The sequence below is a fragment of the Moschus berezovskii genome, chromosome 6 (genome assembly GCF_049115385.1).
Source record: "Moschus berezovskii isolate FMDL1 chromosome 6, NW_MosBer_1.0, whole genome shotgun sequence".
NCBI classification, from domain to species: Eukaryota; Metazoa; Chordata; class Mammalia; order Artiodactyla; family Moschidae; genus Moschus; species Moschus berezovskii.
The window spans coordinates 96,089,729-96,107,352 of NC_142465.1; the positions used below are offsets into that span (position 1 = coordinate 96,089,729).

Below are 17,624 nucleotides of genomic sequence, written 5' to 3' on the forward strand. Positions count from 1 at the left end.
TTTGGTTCATATATATTTGAATATATTCATATGAAAGTAAGGAAAAAACATTTACAACCATTACTAGTTTCTGCCACTAGTAACATGGTGAAGTTGGTCTTTAAAAACAAACAAACAAACAAACTTGTTTATTTACTTGGCTGCATTGGGTTTTAGTTATGGCATGTGGGATCTTTTGTTGCAGAGCACTAACTCTTTAGTTTTGGCATGTGGGATTAGTTGCTCCACAGCATGTGGGACCCTAGCTCCCTAACCAGGTATCCAACAGGCAGTCCCTGCATTGCAAGGCAGATTCTTAAGCACTGTACCAACAGGGAAGTCCTGAAGCTGATATTTAAAAGTTCCCTCTTCCACTCCTCATTTCATATTCTCTTTGCCTTAGAGAGAACCTGACTGCTCATGGTTCTCTATGATCCAGTGCATTAATCCCTAACGGGCTCTGATGTTAACAGTCTTGCTTATATTGGGTTGTTGTGGACTGGAACTTTTACCACAGCATGGGTGATGCTAAATGGCACTAGAGAGAATTTTCCAGGTCCCAAACATACTCCTCCTAGTCTACATAGTAGTAGGAGAAATCCAATTCCTTCTTAATAGTCAGAGTCGAACACCCCAACCAGTGTGGTAAACATCCTTCCTTGCCTTTTGCTTCAGTGGAATAAAGAGCCTATGGTGTCCAGGAAGTCCCACAACTTCCTGTTCAGGGGAGCTATGGCTGTGTCCCCTGATGGAAGCAGTCCTTCTTTGGGAACTAAGACTTCTAAATCGGCATAGCCCAATGTTGTAGTTCAGTTCAGTCACTCAGTTGTGTCTGACTCTTTGCGACCCCATGGACTACAGCACGCCTATCCATCACCAACTCCCGGAGTTCACCCAAACTCATGTCCATTGAGTCGGTGATGCCATCCAACCATCTCTTTATCTGTCGACCCCTTCTCTTCCCACCTTCAATCTTTCCCAGCATTAAGGTTTTTTCAAATGAGTCAGTTGTTTGCATTAGGTGGCCAAAGTATTGGAGTTTCAGCTTCAACACCAATCCTTCCAATTAACACCCAGGACTCTTCTCCTTTAGGATGGACTGGTTGAATCTCCTTACAATCCAAGGGACTATCAAGAGTCTTTTCCAATACCACAGTTCAAAAGCATCAATTCTTTGGCTCAGCTTTCTTTATAGTCCAACTCCCACATCCGTACATTACTATTGGAAAGCATAGCCTTGACTAGTTGGACCTTTCTTGGCAAAGTAATGTCTCTGCTTTTTAATAAGCTGTCTAGGTTGGTCATAACTTTCCTTCCAAGGAGCAAGAGTCTTTTAATTTCATGGTTGCAGTCACCATCTGCAGTGATTTGGGAGCCCCCCCAAATAAAGTCTGGCACTGTTTCCACTGTTTCTCATCTGTTTGCCTTGAAGTGATGGGACCAGATGCCATGATCTTAGTTTTCTGAATGCTGAGTTTTAAGCCAACTGTTTCACTCTCCTCTTTCACTTTCATCAAGAGGCTCTTGAGTTCTTCTTCACTTTCTGCCATAAGGGTGGTGTCATCTGCATATCTGAGTTTATTGATATTTCTCCCAGCAATCTTGATTCCAGCCTGTGCTTCATCCAGCTCAGCATTTTTCATGGTTCCTCTGCATAGAAGTTAAATAAGCAGGGTGATAATATACAGCCTTGACGTAATCCTTTTCCTATTTGGAACCAGTCTGTTGTTCCATGTCCAGTTCTAACAGTTGCTTCCTGACCTGCATACAGATTTCTCAAGAGGCAGGTCAGGTGGCCTGGTATTCCCAACTCTTTCAGAATTTTCCAGTTTGTTGTGATCCACACAGTCAAAGGCTTTGGCATAGTCAATAAAGCAGAAATAGATGTTTTTCTGGAACTCTCTTGATTTTTTGATAAGCCAGGGGATGTTGGCAATTTGATCTCTGGTTCCTCTGCCTTTTCTAAATCCAACTTGAACATCTGGAAGTTCACGGTTCACATTTTATTGAAGCCTGGTTTGGAGGATTTTAGGCATTTAGTAATGTGTGAAATGAGTCCAATTGTGTGGTAGTTTGAGCATTCCTTGGCATTGCCTTTCTTAGGGATTAGAATGAAAACTGACCTTTTCCAGTCCTGTGACCACTGCTGAGTTTTCCAAATTTGCTGGCATATTGAGTGCAGCACTTTCACAGCATCATCTTTTAGCATTTGAAATAGCTCAACTGGAATTCCATCACCTCCACTAGCTTTGTTCGTAGTGATGCTTCCTAAGGCCCACTTGACTTCACATTCCTAGATGTCTGGCTCTGGGTGAGTGATCACACCATCATCAGTATCTGGGTCGTGAAGATCTTTTTTTTTTTTTCTTTAGAATTATTTTATTAAATCATAAATGTACAACAGCTTCTTAACTCTATACACGCACTTAAATTTTTTTAAAGGAAAAACGTTATGTCTTATTACACCATGATCCTGGCTCATAGCTTTTCAAAACTTTGAGAAAAATCTTAAAAAAGGTTTCACATGTCACCTGAAACTTACAAATTTAACATTATCCAAGAAGGAATGCTTTTACACTCTTACAAAGACCACTAGAAAGAAACAACGATTAAAAAGCTAAGAAACTGTCTCAAAGGCATTTTTCTGTTTACAATCCTTCCTCCATAGTAAGGTAATGTTATTAAATAATCCAATCCATTCACAAAATGGCTCTCTGCATCTGCTCTGGTGTCTTCTGCCATATCACTGCATATTTATGCATGACTGAGGAAAGATTTTCCTTAACATTGTCATTTCGATAACCTGAAGCTGTTCTGTTACCTCTGGGCTCTCATCCTCTCCTATTTATACAGTGAAGCCCATGGCAAATAGGAAGAAGCTCAGTGTCTGCTTCTCGCTCCATAACCCCCACTTCCTCCACTGCCTCCTGGACTATAGTTTCCTCCACCATATGGTCCACCCATGTTCCTGCTACCACCAAAATTTCCGCTCTTCACTGGACCATAGTTAGAAGGTTGTTGGTTATAACTTCCAAAATCATTGTAATTTCCACTCCCGTAATTTCCTCCTCCATAATTGTCATAACCACCTCCGTAGCCCCCACCCTGGTTGCCATATCGAGGTCCTCCACCACCATATCCTCCTCTTCCTCCTCCATAACCAGGGCTACCTCCAAAATTGCCACCTCCAGGTCCTCCTCCATACCCATTACTGCTGCTGCTAAGTCACTTCAGTCGTGTCTGACTCTGTGCGCCCACATAAATGGCAGCCCACCAGACTCCCCCGTCCCTGAGATTCTCCAGGCAAGAACACTGGAGTGGGTTGCCATTTCCTTCTCCAATCCATATGCATTACAGCCATCCCCAAATCCACGGCCACTTCCATATCCATCAGATCCTCCTCTAAAGTTACTTCCTGGTCCTGGTCCAAAATTTCCACTGCCACCACGAGAATCTCCAAAACCAAAGTTGCCTACAATAAACACCCTGGTTAGTAACTAACATTTATACAAATAAATCCTAAGAAAAAAATTGAATTATAAGTTACCTTCTCTTCCACTTCTAGACCTTTGGACTTCTTGCATTTCTTGTCTAGACAAAGCCTTTCTTACTTCTGCATTATGACCATTGATAGTACTGTATTTTTGCAACACAATCTTATCCACAGGATCATGGTCATCATAAGTAACAAATCCAAAGCCTCTTTTCTTTCCAGACTGCCTGTCAGTAATTATCTCAATGGTATCAATTTTTCCATATTCCTCATAGTAATCTCTAAGATGATGTTCTTCAGTATCTTCCTTAATTCCACCAACAAATAGCTTCTTCACAGTTACATGAGCCCCTGGCTTTCCAGATTCCTCTCTTGCAAACAGCACGTTTTGGCTCAACCACTCTCCCATCAATTGAATGAGGTCTTGCAGCCATGGCAGCATCAACTTCAGCCATGGAAGAAAAAGTCACAAAACCAAATCCTCCTGATCTTTTGCTTGCAGGATCCCTCATTACCACACAACCTGTAAGTTTTCCCCATTGCTCGCAGTAGTTCCTCAAACTTTCTTCTGTAGTTTCAAAGCTCAAGCCACCAATAAAGAGTTTACAGAATTGTTCCTTTTCTCTCTTTTTTTCTCTCCAAAGGAACAGTTTCTAAAGTTTTCTCCAGCGCGGACTCAGTCGTTTCAGCCCGATTTCCCGCAGCCGAGCGAGATGAGAGCCATCTCTGCGGACGAACATGAACCGGACTCGTCCTGGCGCTGTAGTGAGGACTGCCGCTGCTCGAGAAACAACACGCTGAAGCACCTCCACTCCAGACCCGGCGCTGCTGCTGCTCCATATTTATTTTATACTTCCGCTGTAACCTTGGAGTTTCACACTTGAGGTGACGGTTTGGTGAATGGAGGCTGATCTAGTCCCAAGAGCAAGTGTGATTTCTGAGTTCTTCCTCTTTCGATCACAGCTCCCTCTACTTGGAGCTCTCTCCTCCTCTGCAAGGAAAACCTCCATTCAGCCTTCCGATAACAGCTCTTGAAGATCTTTTTTTGTAGAGTTGTTCTGTGTATTCTTGCCACGTCGTCTTTATATCTTCTGCTTCTGTTACACCCATACCATTTCTGTCCTTTATTGAGTTCATGTTTGCATGAAATGTTCCCTTGGTATCTCTCATTTTCTTGAAGAGATCTCTAGTCTTTCCCATTCTATTGTTTTCCTCTATTTCTTTGCATTGATCACTGAGGAAAGCTTTCTTACCTCTCCTTGGTATTCTTTGGAACTCTGCATTGAAATGGATATATCTTTCCTTTTCTTCTTTGCTTTTCACTTCTCTTCTTTTCACAGTTATTTGGAAGGCCTCCTCAAACAGCCATTTTGCTTTTTTTGCATTTATTTTTCTTGGAGATGGTCTTAATCCCTGTCTCCTGTACAGTGTCACAAACCTCTGTCCATAGTTCATCAGGCACTCTATCAAATCTAGTCCCTTAAATCTATTTCTCACTTCCACTGTATAATCGTAGGGGATTTGATTTAGGTCATACCTGAATGGTCCTGTGGTTTTCCCTACTTTCTTCAGTTTAAGTCTGAATTTGGGAATAAGGAGTTCATGATGTGAGCCACAGTCAGTTCCACGTTTTGTTTTTACTGACTGTATATAACTTCTCCATCTTTGGCTTCAAAGGATATAATCAGTCTGATTTAGGTATTGACCATCTGGTGATGTCCATGTGTAGAGTCTTCTCTTGTGTTGTTGGAAGAGGGTGTTTGCTATGACCGATCTGTTCTCTTGGCAATACTCTATTAGCCTTTGCCCTGCTTCATTCTGTACTCCAAGGCCAAATTTGCCTGTTACTCCAGGTGTTTCTTAACTTCCTACTTTTGCATTCCAGTCTCCTATAATGAAAAGGACATCTTTTTTGGCTGTTAGTTCTAGAAGGTCTTATAGGTCTTCATAGAACCATTCAACTTCAGCTTCTTCAGCATTACTGGTCAGGGCATAGACTTGGATTACTGTGATATTGAATGGTTTGCCTTGAAAACAAACAGAGATCATTCTGTCGTTTTTGAGATTGTATGCAAGTACTGCATTTTGGACTCTTTTGTTGACTACGATGGGTACTCCACTTCTTCGAAGGGATTCTTGCCCACAGTAGTAGATATAATGGTCGTCTGAGTTAAATTCACCCATTCCAGTCCACTAAGTTTGCTGATTCCTAAAATGTTGACATTCATTCTTGCTGTCTCCTGTTTGACCACTTCCAATTTACCTTGATTCATGGACCTGTCATTCCATTTTCCTATGCAGTATTGACCTTTACAGCATTGGACCTTACTTCCATCACCAGTCACATCCACAACTGGGTGTTGTTTTTGGTTTGGCTCCGTCTCTTCATTCTTTGTGGAGTTATTTCTACACTGATCTCCATGTGACATGATAAAGTAAAATTTTTGCTAATAGATCATTAAGTTGCAAGGAATCGCTCACATCTGTATTTCTTGATTCCCAGGCCATGAATCCTCGCTATGGTAGAAAGAGTATTGTATTTTGTTTGCTGAATCAGGGCATATATTGACTCCTAAAAGCAATATCCGAGCTCTAAAAGCTGGCATGATAACTGAGTCTTCAGGCCACTCCTCTATTCTATCAAGCCAAGCTCTTGAGAGTGATGTAGAACCTGATGAAAGCAGGGAATCCTTTGATCAGGAGCATGATGCCACGTTTCATTCACTGGACAGTGAGCCCTTTGGTCAGAAGTAATTCGGGTTGGAATACCGTAAGGGTGAATAAAGGATCTATAATAACCTGGAAACTAGTTTTGTCTGAAGTATGTAAGGCAAGGCAGATCCACATGAAGAAATGAAACAGACTGATGTCTTCTGTGATGGGTCTCATTCAGTTAATCAGTGTACCTTCATTTCTTCTTAGTTGCCACATTGAGGGCTCAGTGTTGGTTCCTGCTGATGACCGGTCATGGTTGCAGGTTGACCTTTCTGAGCAAAAGCCCGTGTTGCTGAACTCTCCTCTAATCTCCGTTCCTGTTGCTCTTGTCGTTCTGTGCAGGAGCCCATATGGCAGTGGCAGAAGTGACTGGAGAATAAGTGACTGACCTTCCCAACTGGGTTGTGTTTTCTGTTTGAGTTTCAAGAATCAGTTACAGTGAGCATTTACATGGGGCACAGCTATTCTCACATGATTTGCCAGTCCTGAGAGGTCTGTCCAGATAACTCTTCCCCTGACCTTGTTGTCATCCGTGTTAAAGTTGTGCTCTTTCCAAGTCTCCGATCACCTCGAGAAATGGTTAGCCATTGCTTGCGAATAAGTGTAGATCTGTACCTCTGGAAATCATTCCTTCCAGTCAGAATGAATGTATCCAGTTCTCTGCCCAACGATGTGCCTGCTGGGATAGTTTCCTTTTACTGCTGTCCATGCCTGAATGGACTGCAGTGCTCCAACTAGCCACTTATAGGTTGTATCTGTGTTTATACAAAACCATCTGCAGAACAGGCTCACATTTTTCATTTATCAGCTAACTGGCCCCTATTTTCACAAACGTGGTGGTCTAGAAAATACTAGTTCATGATTGGTGGCTCAGATAAATTTCTAGTTCGTGTTCAAGCATTCAGTTTGTATTAGGTCCCATGAGCAAGCTAGGGAGGATAGTTAAATGGAGAATAGTTGTATGTAGAAGTTGAAGTAAAGATTAATGGCTTCAGAATACTGAAGGCCTATATTGTGATTCACCTTTAATGACCACAGGCTTCCTGCTGCTGCTGCTGCGAAGTCACTTCAGTCGTGTCCGACTCTGTGTGACCCCATAGACGGAAGCCCACCAGGCTCCCCCATCCCTGGGACTCTCCAGGCAAGAACACTGGAGTGGGTTGCCATTTCCTTCTCCAATGTGTGAAAGTGAAAAGTGAAAGTGAAGTCGCTCAGTCGTGTCCAACCCTTAGCGACCCCACGGACTGCAGCCTACCAGGCTCCTCCATCCATGGGATTTTCTAGGCAAGAGTACTGGAGTGGCTTGCCATTGCCTTCTCCGACAGGCTTCCTACTGCATCTCTTTAAGTACCATTGGATCTACTGGGTTATATGGACCAAACAGTAGGGTAGCTTGCACGATAAGCTGCATCTGGTGCAGAGCCTTCTCTTCCTGTGACTCTCACTCAAAACAGATAATTTTATAGATTACTTGGTAGATGGGTCAGAGCAGCCTGTGCAAGTGATGTGTGTGTTGTTGTATCTGTTTTTTAGTAACAGCTGGTACAAGGTCAGCAGCACATCCATCTTAGGGGGGCTGTCTCAACATGCCTTTGAACCCCTGGAAATAATAGCAAGAATTCAGGTCTGTGTTTATTTGCTCCAGTTGGAAAAATATACATCTGGACCAGAAGTTGCAATTGAAGCTGAAACCTGAATTATTGTTATTCCTTAAGAGCTATTTATTTTCTCCCAGTCCAGAGAGGTGGATTAAATGGGGATTTGGTAGGAATTGGGCTTCCCTGGTGGCTCAGATAGTAAAGAATCTACTTGTGATGCAGGAGACCTGGGTTTGATCCCTTCATTGGGAAGATCCCCTGAAGAAGGTAATGGCTACCCACTCCAGTATTCTCACTGGGAGAATTCCATGGACAGAGGAGCTGGGCAGACTACAATTCATGGAGTTGCAGAGAGTTGGACTTGACTGAGCAACTAACACTTTCACTTTCTTTTTCACTTGGTAGGAATAATCATACTTCATCCTTCAAGTCCTTGGTGGTAGCGCTAATTTTTGCAGTGCTTACAGAAATATACTTTACTCTTTTTGTAGGTAGAAGTTATAGAAGATTAAAAAAAAAATCTGTGTGTGCTTAATTGCTCAGTCACGTCCAACTCTTTGTGACTCACGGAGTGTAGCCCACCAGCCTCCTCTGTCCATGGGATTTCCTAGGCAAGAATACTAGAGTGGGTTGCCAAGCCCTCCTCCATGGGATCTTCCTGACCCAGGGATCAAATGCATCTCTTGTGTTTCCTGCACTGCAGGAAGATTCTTTATCCACTGATCCACTGGGGTGTCACTTTTTAAAAAATAATTTTGTTTATTTATTTATTTTTTATTGTTAGTGGTACTGGGTTTTCATTGCTGTTCAGTCTTTCTCTAGTTGTGGTGAGTGGGGCTATTCTTTGCTGTGGTGTGAAGGCTTCTCATTATGGTGGCTTCTCTTGTGGAGCATGGGCTTTAGGGCACTCAGGCTTCAGTAGTTGCTCCCATGGAGCACAGGCTTGATAATAGTGACACAAGGGCTTAGTTGCTCTGAGGCACGTGGGAGTCTTCCCAGATTAGGGATTGAACCATGTCTCCTGCGTTGGCAGGCGATTCTTATCCACTGAGCCATCATGGAAAACGTGTTATAGAAATTTTCGCTTGCTTTTTCCCTTAATATTCCATAGGGGATCCATTTGGTATTAGTCTATTAGGCATACCATAACCTAACACCACTGACTAGATGACTTAAACAGTAGGAATTAATTTTCTCACAGTCCTGGAGGCTGGATGTCCAATATCAAAGTGTTGGTTTTAGTTGGTTTCTCCTGAGGGCTCTCTCCTCTTGACCTGAAGATGGCCCCTTTCTTGCTCTGTCTTCACATGGCCTTTCTGTGTGCACATCATCTCTGCTGCTCTCTTCATGTCCTAATCCCCTCTTCTTATAAAGATATCAGTCAGATTGGAGGAGGGCCCTCTATAATGGCTTCATTTTAATCTAGTCACCTCTTTAGAGGCCTGTCTCCAAATACAGTCACATTCTGAGGTGCAAGGGCTTAGGGCTTCAATATAGGAATTTTGGGGAGACACAGTTCAGTTCATAAGACTTACTGTGTTAATTACCTTCTGTGATTGGGGAAGTAGCCATGGAGAATCATTGAGATTCCTTTGGGAGAAATCCAAGCCAAAATTCCCACCTGATTTCCTAATTCTGTGCTCTGACTAGTAGACCACGTTTGAGTTTGGGTCCCTAGGAATTCATGTTGGATGTGAGCTACTGAACAGAAGTCTCTGAAAAATGTGGGTAATTACTTTACTCAATGCACAATACTCTGGAAAATGGTTAACTGGGTGAATGGCTATTGGTCACGTTGTTGTTGTTTTAGTCTCTAAGTTGTGTCTGACTCTTTGTGATGCCATGGAGTGTAGCTTGCCAGGCTCCTCTGTTAATGGGATTTGCCAGGCAAGAATACTGGAGGCAGTTGACATTTCCTTCTCCATGGAATCTTTCCAACCCAGGGATCGAACCCATGGCTTTTATATGACTCTGGCAGTAGCAGGCAGATTCTTTACTACTGAGTCACTAGGGAAACCTGTTGGTCTCTTTAATAAAGTGTGAAAGGAAGATTTATAGTACACATTTTAAAAGGATAACAAGGATCTTCTTCATGGGGACCTGGCCTTTTCTTCCTCAGTAGACTGTAGGTCTGGGAACACTCTTAAGTCTGGAAATCAGTTGAGGACTCACAGCTCTATGGAGGTTATTGAAATCACACTTTTGCTCATCAGAACAAGACAAATCAAATTAAACTTTTGCCATCTTCCCATTGGAGAAGGCAGTGGCACCCCACTCCAGTACTCTTGCCTGGAAAATCCCATGGACGGAGGAGCCTGGTGGGCTGCAGTCCATGGGGTCACTAGGAGTTGGACATGACTGAGAGACTTCACTTTCACTTTTTACTTCCATGCATTGGAGAAGGAAATGGCAACCCACTCCAGTGTTCTTGCCTGGACAGTCCCAGGGATAGGGGAGCCTGGTGTGTTACTGTCTATGGGGTCACACAGAGTCAGACATGACTGAAGCGACTTAGCAGCAGCAGCAGCAGCAGCAGCAGCATCTTCCCACTGGTTCCAGTCCTAGTGACAGCATGATCCATTAGCTAACATGAAAGAACTCAGGGTGGGGGGGTACTTTCTGATGGCTTAGCTTTGCTGTCATTACAATAAAATTCATTTCCATACATACTTTTATTCCCCAGGTTTCCATCACTGTAAACTGGAAAAACCTGATATTTTGTCATGTGTGGGACCTCTTACTGGGCCATGCTTTGTCCTCAGTCCCATAGATCCTACTAGGATCTGAAGCTAGTTATAAGTGTAGAAGCAATGAGAGGTCGTAGAGATGAGTCTTGAAAGAGGATCGTCATCTCCCTGCAAGGTCACTTACATCAGCAAAGATCACTGCAGTATCTTCAGATAAGGCAAAGCTGCTCTCTTTGGAGAGGAGATGAAGAGCTATTTGTGTTAGAAGAGGAAGTTCAGCAGAATTTAGGTGTCCAAGGCCCGCATTTCCTTTCTATCTGCCCAAATTTTCAGGACCCCATTATTTTCCTAGTCAATATCTTTAACATAGATCTCTTAAAGCTATGAATTTAATTTGCATTGTAATTCAGTCACCTACAGATACAGATTTTGGGTTTCATTTTCAGAAATAAAAACCCTGCGTGAAGAGGAGAGGAGGATCTCCTGCAGAAACATTATAAATGTTTTTTGCCTTCTTACCTGAGTCAAGATGAGAGAATTTTAAACTTAGAGATGATCATTTTCTTTCTCCGAGCTCCTCTGGTAGACAAAGAACTCCACAGTCTTTATTCTCTTTCTTTCCATGATGATGTTAGATGGATGGCAGCAATTTGGTCACCCAAGCCTTGACTTTGATAGGCATGCAATTGTGAGTGACTTCAAGTGATAATTTAAGTGACTTTTGCCACTGGATATTATGGAGTACTATTGTCTTGTTTACTAACAGCAACAGGGTCACTCATGCATTTCTTTATATCTAATTAAAACAGAGGGGGAAAATGTCAGACTAATATAATATCACTTGTATGTGGAATCTAGAAAAATGGTTCAGATGAACTTATTTGCAAAGGAAAAATACAATCACAGATGTAGAGAATAAACTTATGGTTACCCAGAGAGGAAGGTGGGATAGGATGAACTGAGAGATTGGCATATATATATGTACACTGCTGCTGCTGCTGCTAAGTCACTTCAGTCATGTCCAACTCTGTGTGACCCCATAGACAGAAGCCCACCAGGCTCCCCCTTCCCTGGGATTCTCAAGGCAAGAACACTGGAGTGGGTTGCCATTTCCTTCTCCAATATGTACACTACTATGTATAAAATAGATAACTCGTGATAATAGACTGTATGGCACAGGGAACTCTGCTCCATGCTCTGTGGTGACCTAAACAGAAAGGAAATCCAAAGAAGAGGGAATACATTTATATGTGTAACTGATTCAGCTTGCTGCCCAGCAGAAACGAATACACCACTGTAAAGAAACCATAGTCCAATAAATAGCTAATTTTAAAAAAGTCAGAGTCCCCTCTCTATGATCTTGTTCTTCTGAAACCATATTCAGTACTAAACTGGAACCGGCAGTAGTCACTCAGTAAACCAGCCACTAAAACACTGGGATTTACCTTAGAAATTAGCACTTACTACTTATATGCAGAGTACATCATGAGGAACGCTGGGCTGGAAGAAGCACAAGCTGGAATCAAGATTGCTGGAAGAAATATCAATAACCTCAGATATGCAGATGACACTACCCTTATGGCAGAAAGTGAAGAGGAACTCAAAAGCCTCTTGATGAAAGTGAAAGAGGAGAGTGAAAAGGTTGGCTTGAAGCTCAACATTCAGAAAACAAAGATCATGGTATCTGGTCCCATCACTTCATGGGAAATAGATGGAAAAACAGTCGAAAAGTGTCAGACTTTATTTTTGTGTGCTCCAAAATCACTGCAGATGCTGATTGCAGCCAGGAAATTAAAAGACGCTTACTCCTTGGAAGGAAAGTTATGACCAACCTTGATAATATATTAAAAAGCAGAGACATTACTTTGTCAACACAGGTCCGTCTAGTCAAGGCTATGGTTTTTCCTATGGTCGTGTATGGATCTGAGAGTTGGACTGTGAAGAAAGCTGATCGCTGAAGAATTGATGCTTTTGAACTGTGGTGTTGGAGAAGACTCTTGAGAGTCCCTTGTACCACAAGGAGATCCAACCAGTCCATTCTAAAGGAGATCAATCCTGGGTGTTCATTGGAAGGACTGATGCTAAAGCTGAAACTGCAATACTTTGGCCACCTCATGCGACGAGTTGACTCACTGGAAAAGAGTCTGATGCTAGGAAAGGTTGGGGGTGGGAGGAGAAGGGGACGGCAGAGAATGAGATGGCTGGATGGCATCACCAACTCGATGGACATGAGTTTGAGTGAACTCCAGGAGTTGGTGATGGACAGGGAGGCCTGGCGTGCTGTGATTCATGGGGTCACGGAGAGTCGGACACGACTGAGCCACTGAACTGAACTGAACTGAACTTGCAGGAGGAACCAGGAAAGTGATGATCCGGATGAGTGGAATCAGGATCAGAAAAAGCCACTAACACAAAAGCCAGAACCTTTAGTGTTAATGTTTGGGTCAAAACTCATGGGAAAAATCCCCCAAGCAGAAAATCCCCCAAAGTGTCTGTTTAAAGCAACGTTGCAAAGATAAATTACACTGAAGGGGAATGTGAAGGGGGAGCTGGTGGAGAGGTTTGTAGAAGCTGCCACCTCTGTGGGAAATGCAGTCTAGGATTTGATGGTGGACTTGGGTTACTCTTGACTGACATAGCCAGAAGCTGGGAAAAGACCTTAAAGCTGGAGCCCTTCAGGCACTTTTACCGCTTCTGTCACTTTGGCTGGCTAGCTTTATTTAACCCTGGAATTTATGGGAAGGATATCCTGGGAGATGTCATTACAAGCCTCAGGGGAAGTGATAACACCACATTGACAAAACACAAGCCAGCATATAGGCAGACAGTGGAATATGGGTACTCTGTGTTATCCTTTTATAAATTAACAAGCAATTTAAAGTAATAGACACAGTGTAATATTTGTTTTGTTCCCGTTCATCAGGTTTGTCAAGAAGGGTGATATTAATTGCAATTTGGACTCCTTTGCATCACCGACTCTGTGGACATGGGTTTGAGTGAGCTCCGGGAGTTGGTGATGGACAGGGAGGCCTGGCGTGCTGTGATTCATGGGGTTGCGGAGAGTTGGACACGACTGAGCGACTGAACTGAACTGAACTGAACTGAGAGATTTTACTCAGTTCTAAGACACTTTACCCATTCTTGAAAAAGAGATACCCATTGTGATCAGTCATGTGGCTGCTCTCAGGGCAGGGTCTAGGTTTTTCAGAGACAGGCACTTCTCAGTGCAAAGTTTTACCACGGAGACATTCATCTTCCTGGTGGCCATATTTAGGAACCCTATACTTTCTTGATGAAAGTGAAAGAGGAGAGTGAAAAAGTTGGCTTAAAGCTCAACATTCAGAAAACTAAGATCATGGCTTCTGGTCCCATCACTTCATGGGAAGTAGATGGGGAAACAGTGGCAGACTTTATTTTTTGGGGCTCCAAAATCACTGCAGATGGTGACTGCAGCCATGAAATTAAAAGACGCTTACTCCATGGAAGGAAGGTTATGACCAACCTGATAGCATATTAAAAAGCAGAGACATTACTTTGTCAACATAGGTCCATCTAGTCAAGGCTATGGTTTTTCCAGTGGTCATGTATGGAGGTGAGAGTTGGACTATAAAGAAAGCTGGGTGCCGAAGAATTGATGCTTTTGAACTGTCGTGTTGGAGAAGACTCTTGAGAGTGACTTGGACTGCAAGGAGATCCAACCAGTCCATCCTAAAGGAGATCATTTCTGGGTGTTCATTGGAAGGACTGATGTTGAAGCTGAAACTCCAACACTTTGGCCACCTGATGTGAAGAGCTGACTCATTTGAAAAGACCCTGATGCTGGGAAAGATTGAAGGCGGGAGAAGAAGGGGACGACAGAGAATGAGATGGTTGGATGACATCACCTACTCAATGGACATGGGTTTGGGTGAACTCTGGGAGTTGGTGATGGACAGGGAGGCCTGGCGTGCTATGGTTCGTGGGTCGCAAAGAGTCAGACATGACTGAGCAATTGAACTGAACTGAACTAAACACTTTTTTTCCTATGTGATTAACTGTTTGGGGCCATGCTTAGGAGGAGTTTTGTGCTTTCTATTACAGGGAGTCTATACTTCTCTTCCCCAAACTTGTTTATGTCAAGAAGCTTCCTTCTTTAACCATAGAACTCTATAGCATCGAAAATGTCTTCTCTTCAGAGAAATTCAGCCTCATTCTTTTGAGAGGCTTGAGTTTCCAAAAGCAAAGAATATGTACAATTGTCTTTATAGTCATCCCCTCCTTCTGTCAACAACTCTCCTAATTCCCCCAAATTGGAAGGTTATCTTTCTCATCTGTTATTTTTTAAAAAATAAAGCATAAGTGAATTTCCTAATCACTCTTCTTTTTAGTAAATTGTAATAAATGTCTTATCTGTTGACTAGACCGAGAAGGTTATTGTTTCAGCTAGATTTCTTAGAGTTTCTGTATTTGTTTTTTTGCATACTAACCTGAGAAAAATTTGATGGGCTTTGATAAAGTTTGGAACAGTTTTAAAGGTTATAGGAAAAATATTTAAGTTTGATGTATGGTTTGACGGGGCTTCCCTGATGGCTCAGTGATAAAGAATCTACCTGCTAATGCAGGAGACATGAGTTCAATTCCTTTGTGGGGAAGATCCAATGGAGAAGGAAATGGCAACTGACCAGTATTCTCGTTTGGGAAATCTCATGAACAGGGAAGCCTGATCGGCTACAGCCCAGGGGTCATAAAATAATTGGACATAACTTAGCAACTAAACAATAAGCAACAAGCAGTGGTTTGATCTTTGAGGATGAATTTTCAAACTAGCTTATATTTTGTAATGTTAAATGGATTTCAAAGATACTTGATATGTAGGCAGATATTATGATATTAAGTGATTGGGTTGTGAAGACTTCTAGTTTGTGATTTGAAATCATACAGACTCTCTCTCTCTCTTTTTTAAAGCTGTGATGAACTCTTCTTTTTTAAAAAAGTATTTATTTAATTTTGGCTGTGCTGGTTCTTCCTTGCTGTGTGTGGGCTATTCTCTAGTTGCAGCAGCCAGGGCTTGCTTCACTGTGGTGAGTGGGCTTCTCATTGCAGTGGCTTCTCTTACTTCTGAGCATGGGCTCTAGGGTGTGCAAACTTCAGTAGTCATGTGCAGGGGTTTAGTTGCTCTGTTTATGTGAGATCTTCCTGGACCAGGGATCAAACCCATGTCCTCTGCATTGGCAGGTGGAGTCTTAACTCCTGGACAACCAGGGAAATCCAGACTCTTAGGAGATACTGTGTATGTAATCGTGTGGGGTGTGTGTGTATTTACCTTTGTGTTTACTCATATCAGTATAAGGGAAATTACCTGTCATGCAACAGCACTAAATCCACTACTTACAGTCTGGTTCAGCACAGAGCAATCTTGTATTTTGTCAGTATTACCACAAAAGACTCTCCAGATTTGATGTCACCATTGGGGAATTTTGTATCCTCAGGCTCTGAACAAAGTGATAAATAAAAGAAGAAAATGACAGATGGAGGACACAGTATTATCTTCAATATTGACAGTGGCTTAGAGGATGTGGCTCCAGTTCTGGTTAGCAAAGTGACCTTACTAGTTCTGAGCCCCAGAATTAGACAGGCTGATGCCAACAGACTCATGCAGTGTTGGACCAAGCCAGACACATTGCCTCCACCCCCACCATACAGTAGAGGATTCTAGACTGTCTCAGGACAAGCTGTCTCCTAAAAAGGAAGAAAGAGAGAGGTGGGCTTAGCATACCCAGATTATTATTCCCAAATTCACCAAGAAGTTGAAGCTTTCCAGCTCCCTTAAGGTGGAGTGATTATGAGTGAAGCTAGCTGGAACACTGAGTTGTCCTCTTAGCAAGGAAACCTAAAGACCAAGGAATAAATTTTATCTCCTAATATTGTCAGATTGAGAGGATTATAAAGATAGTGAGAGACTTAGGTAGGTTGATAAGGGGTCTGGAGCCCTCAAAGAGGAAGGGTTCCAGTGACCTCAGGGAGAAGAAAGGGACAGACTTTTTTTCTACATAGATTTGTCTTAGTCATGTAAAACATTTTTCTTAAACTCTGAGTTGTTAGGACAACAGTCTTTAAGACTAACTTTCTTTAAGCCCAGAGCTAGTGATTATACAACAAAACAACTCATCTTGCTCAAGGGTATGTTTGTCCTTAAGCTCTGTAAAATTAGAGATACCAAGGGAACATTTCATGCAAAGATGGGCTCAATAAAGGACAGAAATGGGACCTAACAGAAGCAGAAGATATTAAGAAGACGTGGCAAGAATACACAGAAGAACTCTACAAAAAAGATCTTCACGACGAAGATAATCACAATGGTGTGATCACTCACCTAGAGCCAGACATCCTGGAATGCAAAGTCAAGTGGGCCTTAGGAAGCATCACTACAAACAAAGCTGGTGGAGGTGATGGAATTCCAGTCGAGCTATTTCAAATCCTAAAAGATGATGCTGTGAACGTGCTGCACTCATGCCAGCAAGTTTGGAAAACTCAGCAGTAGCCACAGGACTGGAAAAGGTCAGTTTTCATTCATTCCAGTCCCAAAGAAAGGCATTATCAAAGAACGCTCAAACTACCACACAGTTGCACTCATCTCACATGCTAGCAATGTAGTGCTCAAAATTCTTCAAGCCAGGCTTCAACAATATGTGAACTGTAAACTTCCAGATGTTCAAGCTGGATTTAGAAAAGGCAGAGGAACCAGAAATCAAATTGCCAGTATCCCCTGGCTTATCAAAAAATCAAGAGAGTTCCAGAAAAACATCTATTTCTGCTTTATTGACTATGCCAAAGCCTTTGACTGTGTGGATCACAACAAACTGTGGAAAATTCTGAAAGAGATGGGAATACCAGACCACCTGACCTGCCTCTTGAGAAACCTGTATGCAGGTCAGGAAGCACCAGTTAGAAGTGGACTTGGAACAGCAGACTGGTTCCAAATATGGAAAGGAGTACGTCAAGGCTGTATATTGTCACCCTGCTTATTTAACTTATATGCAGAGTACATCATGAGAAACGCTGGACTGGAGGAAGCACAAGCTGGAATCAAGATTGCCGGGAGAAATATCAATAACTTCAGCTATGCAGATGACACCACCTTTATGGCAGAAAGTGAAGAAGAACCAAAGAGAA

At 42.5% G+C, this 17,624-nt stretch overlaps 1 pseudogene; it reads right to left on the reverse strand.

The window, feature by feature from the left end:
• Window positions 1-2,332: 2,332 nt before the first annotated feature.
• Window positions 2,333-4,312, reverse strand: LOC129536119 (heterogeneous nuclear ribonucleoproteins A2/B1-like; annotated as a pseudogene).
• Between the last annotated feature and the right edge of the window lie 13,312 nt (window positions 4,313-17,624).